We start from the raw sequence: 7,369 nt of genomic DNA, 5'->3' as shown, positions 1-7,369 counted from the left end.
TGTTATCAACAAAGTAAAACACAAATACTGGAAAAATACTTAGCTATGAAAAGAAAGTACTTACCGGCCATGTTGATTTCTTGTGAAAGTCAACGACCACATTTTGTAGGACATTGCCTGAAGACCGTACCAAGTAATACCCGTTGATAAAACTGACTATCTTGAATATATGTGAAAGACGTTGACCCAACATTTGATAACTAGTTGTAGATTTCAAAAGCCTTGTTAGATTTTTGAAAGTTTCTGATAAAACTGTAAAATATAGATTATTAAATAGCTTACATTTACACTAGTTTTTTTTAATTTTGTCAGTGACATTAATGTTCAAAATTGAGAAAGGCAAAAGATATGTCTTGGATTGAAATACGGTGTTTTTTTAACAAACTCATTTCATTCCAAATATCTATGATATTCTGTTATGTCTTATGAACTATACAGACATGTTGTATCCATTTAAACAAATAGGATTTAAGAAAAAGATGACTATTCACTTACAAATCTGATATATTCATCAAGATAGTTCCGGGTACTTTTTTAAACCGTAAACATTTGTAAAGTAGTAAAGTACATAAAGCATAAAGGTTATGTTTTTTCATACAAAGACTTATCGTCAAGTCGAGTCATTTTCAGTCACCTCTAGAAAAAAATGCTTGTCATCCCAAAAATTATCCGATGTCATTAATATCAGGCTGGTACAAAATGACACTCTCTGTAACATTCGCTTAATAATAGATTTATCTTTCAGGTATATGAAGAAAAAAGTTCCTCCTATCGCGTGATCCTGTTTTCCTGAGATCGCCCAAGCGTGTAATTTATCTCGTGCTATTAGTCCAAGTCTGCTCCTCGCCATCTATGATACCTGTCATACCTGATCTACCACTGTATTATATAAAAAGTTTCCTCATAAAACCATGTTTTATTATCAGATTTCATTTGATCAAACATCAGAGAGCTAGAAATACACATCATTCCTAAAAATCTTTAAAATTAGATGCGGCTTAATTTCTTAAATAGAACGCAAATATAGATTAAGCTATGTAAGAATTTAGTTATTTTCAGTGTATGCTGTTTTGAGGTCTATTTACATTTCGATTAGGAAAAATACTTTCATATTATCATCGGGGATTTTGATTCCATTTAATATTTTGGCAAAATACAATTCCTTTCTATAAATGGCTTCCCGTGAGGATGAAAATGTTCTCTTGAGAATGAAATGCGTTATTTGTATGTGTCTTTTATATTCCCAATAAAATTTCAACATTTGAAATTAGAATATTGCTACTAGTACGTAATGTTGTAATATGCGGAACTTTATCGGAGTATGAAATTTTCTCTAATTTTTACTAATGCTGAATTGTTTTATGACTTTTCATATAAGTTCAGTTTTTTCCGATGTATGTGTTCAGTGTTCACGCGTTTACAAAAATACCAAAGGCTATTTAAATATGAAGTAGATATTTAGATATATTGAAATTTATCAAATGTATTTAAATGTGTTTCCTCATTGTCCCTTTTAGCTCCTGGCACAAATGTTGATAACACTATATGGTGATCTTGATAGTTAGATTTCAAGGTATATTGCTAACGCCAATCCATTAAATACTGCATTTATCTTTATTCTCGGTTGCCATAACAACGAGAAAAACGCCATCGCTCTAAAGCAAGTACTTCTTATTTTTTAAGCACAACAAGGATATGTCACCACACTGTAGTTTTGCCAAGAATGCTAAACTCCCTTATTTATGTAAATGTTTCTTCTATTTATTAGCAAACCGAGTCGCACCAGAAGATTCCATTACCCTCTGTGGGTTACAAAAATATAATTCAATTAAACAGCAATTCAGTAACATGCCAACACAACAGGTGTAATACAAATATGACATATTTGATAAGCCCTGGAAAAACATGAACAAAAGAAAGAACTACACCCCTAACAAGTACAAACAGTATAAGACCAAATAATCCAGAACGGTAAAGTATTCTGCCTCAGCATGTAAACATTGGTTAGTTATGTCACTTTCCCCAGTGAGAACAAGACTAAAAAAATATTAGCCTGATTAGTAACCAAGTGGTTTGGCCTATTAGAGCAGTTTCATCGTTATACAATTCATTAACGATGCTAAGGCTTAATGCTCTGAGATTTCAAAAGAACACTAAGTAAAGCATGTTTTACATATCCCAATGGTTCGCGGATAGACAAAAACCAACCCCTTTATCATCTTTTATACAAACACATCGCAATTAGCAAGCTCTTCAATTTACTAATTGGTTTTTTAAATATGACGTAGGTATGTTTATAAAAGGTCGCTGTGTTATCATTATTTTTTTTCATTTTTAGATAACAAATTTATTTTTGATGGAGGATCTATGCCCTACTTATAAATTATTTATGTGCTCGACCTCTTAGTAAGAGGTTTTCAAAAAAGATTGACGTTTGAAAAAAAGCATGCTAATTGTTAATAAGGAAACAGAACTAAAATGTGATTGTAATTGTAGATATTTCAATGTATCACATGAAATGATTGGTCTGTAGTTAACCAATTAGAAACGCCGTTGAAATTTACAAGTATATATAAACCTTGGCAATTTCGTTTTCAACTAACATCGTCTAAATACCAGCTTTATTGTTAAAGAAGACTTTTGACCAGTCTACGAACCAGCGAAACCGTTTCTAATTATCCGAGTTTAACTGCGGAAGATATAGACGACGAAACCATCTTAAACTGCTACCATGTTTGGTAAATTCCAATTTTGAATTATCTGTAATGAACAAGCTTATATATTTCGGTAAGAAAAGAAACTTCACGATAATCATTTTAATAACTTGGTTAAACATTTTTCAATACTGACAATTGGAACTGTAAACAGCATTCGCTTATTCATTTCAGCCAAGAAATATTTTATGAGAATGATTTCAAACAAATTCTCGAATGCTCAGATCAATTCGATATTTCTGAAATGTTGTTTTATCCATATATTTTAGGAGAAATTCTGCTGAAGGGTTTTTTCCTAGTAATTGTAACCAAACATTGTGTCGCCCAGCAGCAGGAGGCACAGAATAAAGATGAACAGAAAGAAAACATCACTCGTAAGTTTACATATACTCAGTATTATGTAGGTAATTTACCTTTTCAATACTGTCCACTATGTTTGTAAACATTTGGTTTGAAATTTGCTTTTACGTATCGACTGAAAACTAGTCATCTACAAACGATGAATAGTACAAACACATATCATATTGTTTGTAATATATACGTACAGCATTTGTAAAAAAAAATACAAATCCATCCTATTTTAAAACATGTGAACCTAAACAATTGAAAATGATATAAAAATCTAAATTTCATATATAATTGTGCATCATGTATATTTGTCAACAAAATTTATAAAACTTGACAATTTAAATTCCTGTTTAAATCGTATATATCCACCTTTAAAAAGCATATATGTATGTGTGTGTAGAACAAAAATACCTACAGTGAAAGTCATTCCGCATTATACTGACATTTTATCGACTATTCTTATATCCGTCTGACTTCGATGTACGTCAAAACTTATTTTTCTCACTTTTTGTAGAACCGTATGTTTCACAATTCGCGCTAGACCAAAAGAAAAAATTTAGTAGAAAGTCAAGATGATGTGGACAAAGCAAAACCTAAATACAATTATTTGTTATTCATATTTTCCCCCAGAAACGGTGGATAAGCCATGTTGCGTGGAAGGTGTGATGAAATTTGATCTGAGCTCTCAGTCTTTCGTGCCACGTAAACTTGCCAACATAGAGGTTTTGTATGATAAAACATCTCGTCCTTATCGGCAATGTAGTCGTGAAATCGTTCTCAAGGCAAACTTCGAAAAAAGTAACTGCGGTTGCCAGGTGCCTCCAGATTGTGGTAGAACAATGCTAAGAATCGACATGGATATCAGTCATAGCCGAGGCTTCTATTTATTTGCGATGGGAGATAGTGTTTCAAATGATGGCTGGGGTAAGATTTAACCTTATTTTAAATATGTATTTATCCAGTATAATCAATCATAGAATTGTCTTGCCAATTCTTCAACATTTCCAGATCAATACAAATTTACAATAAGATAAACTCAGTACTACATTAGGAATTAAACTTCATAATTCACGTGTTTTGCCCTTCTTGGACGCGACAGCGATGTAAACGGTCCAAATTTTGAAACCATGAAGTAGACTGAGGAAAAACCCAAAAGAATGCCAAAACGTAGATGGAAAGGTCTCACAATTTACAAAAAGAATAAAATCCTGGGTTTTTTTTATATATATATATATTTGACGATTTCAAAAGAACCTCAAGTACAGTGTACATGTGTATTGAGTAAAACGTTGAATGTTGATTCATCTATGCCAATATATATATTCAGCCGTTTGGTTTACTGGCTTTTTTCTTCCATTGAAGGGGGCGACTCCTCTCACCAGCAGAACGATGCCGAATTTTTCGGCGTCAATGATTTCTTCTTCTTGTTCAAGAGCGATAAATGCCTTAGCAATTCCTCATATGCGACACTGTTCTCTGGTACCTTAACACCGGGTGTCTCCAACCACGTCACAGTGTTCGTCAGTAACGAACACATACGAATCATAACCGACTTCGGTCAAATAGATGAGCAGGTTTGTCACCAGTGTCTTTATGCCTTGGCTGGTCAGTCCGATTCCAGTTTCGGAGGCGTGAATGAAGACATCTACGTGTCTTTCAACCGGATGATACGTGCAAGCTCTGGGCGAATCGGATACGGAGTCTGCACAGCATCTGTCCAATGGGTTTGTCCATATACATTCGACAACTAACCAGTTACTGACATAGAACGTTGATTTCTTCTTGGCAATCGTTTTAACATATTGGAGCGTAGAGAGTGGGGTTGGTGCCCTCAGCTCCCCACCTTCTACCTTCGCGAAATGAGTTTCCATCTAGAAATTCTGTGTGATTTTGATGTGATTGACGCTTTGGAACATGTTGAGCGATTTTTTTTCAGTTTGATAACATAAATTAATTTTGATTTGATAGTGTTATACTAATAGATTTTGAAATCTCCAAATCCTTCCGTTATATAATTTTGTAGTTATCTATCCACCACCCTGCCACCACCAATATAATACAAGTACATATGTTAAAATCTTTTAGCATGCTAATGCATTCACTGATGTAAAAGGTTACGAATAATATTATATAATGCTCTCATGGTTAACTTTTGGCAAGTGTATAAACAATACTTTATTTTTCGATGGTTTATTTTTTTTGTTTGAAGAAGAAAATATTTTCCTCATCTCTGGCTATCTAAATTCATGTTTTTTGTTGAGCGTTTTCATATTATCCGTCCAGAAATCAAGCGCCCTCTAAAATTTCACCTTTCAGTAAGTTTGTCACATATGGTCGTTAAAACTTATAAAGCTACATGTACATGTTTTACATATATTCCAATAATTTCACTTGTTCCGAATGCCACATTAAATAATTGACTTCCATTCTGTGTTTTTTGTTACTTTCTGAATTATATGATCACGGACTTTTGAGTATCATTGCAATTTCATTAATAAAGTTCCATGTTTTCGCAACGTAATCCTATCGACATACTCCAAGAACTTTAATTCCAAATGAACCATCCCATGTTTTCATTTTACTTATGACGTGTGTAAGCTTGACATGTTTTCAATAAGTGAAAATTTATTGCATCAATTAAAAATGTTTTTACCTTTTAACATTTTTATTAATTATCAATCATTACGTTAATAACACAAGTAATCACTTTGCTGTCTCCTCCAAAGGATAGTCTTGTGGAAAGCCTCAATAATATTAAACACTTCATCAGCAGTATCGACTGCTCTTGGTATTATGTTTTGAACAGAGATATGCAGTTTGAAGAAGGTCATCATAATGATCTCATTGGAAAATATTCTATCTCCTGAAGAGATGTAAAGTTGATTTTTTGTGGTTTTATATCATTTACTTGGACTAAGCGGGTACTCCATCAACCAGAAGATACTTACCCTGCCGGAACACCTGGTCCATGTGCTTTTATCACCGATCTCCTTATAAATCATTCTTTTTTCAATATTTTGTCCTCATTTAATCAATTTTGTTGGTATTTTGTTTGTTTATTTTTTCCAATGTTTTTTTTAGAAGATTTAAATTCTTCCGTATATTTATTCGTGAAATATGACTTTTATTTCATTAATCTTTGAATACAAAAACATAAGACATATTTCAAAGATGAAGTAATCATATTTAATGCATTTCTATTTATAGATATAAAAGTAATAAAAATAACCATTTTGCTGTCAGTTTTTCCAACATCACAATATATAGTAACAGTAAATCCATCGTCCCTGTATACACTGGCATCCTTGACATATCAACACAAATACCTGCACCAAAGATGGTTGCTCTTTGAAACATTTTATAAATAATTCCAATTATATTAATGACTGATATTTTTGAGACTACTAAATTTTCCATTGAAGTTATGCCATTCTTTTACAGTGGTAAGAAACATTTAAAAAATATTCTGTCTTACAATGCTGACCTGAGAGAAAGAAAAAAAAAATTTCACAATTGTTTTATTTCAAAATACATGTGAAATGAAACTGGATCAAATCATTTCCGTCATATTTGTCTTTGTGATAACAATATATTGGTGTTGACATATTTACGACTGACAGAGTATACAAAAAGTTAAAATATCACAAAGTGAATATATACAATTCCAAAAGGCAAAATGTAGTAAATATCGTATGATAAAATAACTATCAATTGTGTGAAATACTGTATATCAGGAATTCAGAGTGGGCATCTTAATTTTTAGCGAATTAAGCAATGCCTGTTTTATCTAAAAAGCTGGTGTACCTACTTGCACCTGAGCATTTTCTAGTCGTGAACATGTCTATGATTGATAAATACTTATCAGTATATTATATAGTATATATATAATGCTTATCTAGTTTGACTGGTTAGTTGGATCTCCAGTTGATGTTAAAATCTACACTCATGTCCATTCTTAAGTATTCAAAGTCTTCAAAATGGGCCTTCCACATTTCTGAGACAATGAAATTGCGAAAAAAAAAAATTGCAAAAATTTTTACGTTTTTGAGATTTTTGCAGAAACTGACAACCGCAAAAATTGACAACCGCAAAAATTGACAACCGCAAAAATATCCCAATATACAGTATTTAAGTCCACATAGCACATAAAAGTGCAACAGTGATTCTGGCCTAGACAATGGTGCATCTGATATTCAACAGAGAACAGAGCTCCTAGTCTATGTCGGTTGATTACATTGTATATAATACAAAGCAAAACTGGTTTCAAATACAAAAGCAATCTTTTGTAAGGTAAAATTTAATTTGCG

At 32.4% G+C, this 7,369-nt stretch overlaps 1 pseudogene; it reads left to right on the top strand.

The window, feature by feature from the left end:
* Positions 1-3,791: 3,791 nt before the first annotated feature.
* On the top strand, positions 3,792-4,813 carry LOC132565375 (uncharacterized; annotated as a pseudogene).
* The last annotated feature ends 2,556 nt before the right edge of the window (positions 4,814-7,369 follow it).

This window comes from Ylistrum balloti, unplaced genomic scaffold, assembly GCF_031769215.1.
Source record: "Ylistrum balloti isolate Yb309-2 unplaced genomic scaffold, AGI_CSIRO_Ybal_v1 Utg369720, whole genome shotgun sequence".
NCBI classification, from domain to species: domain Eukaryota; kingdom Metazoa; phylum Mollusca; class Bivalvia; order Pectinida; family Pectinidae; genus Ylistrum; species Ylistrum balloti.
The sequence above is the reverse complement of the archived record's forward strand: the minus strand, read 5'-3'. Positions and strand labels throughout refer to the sequence as shown.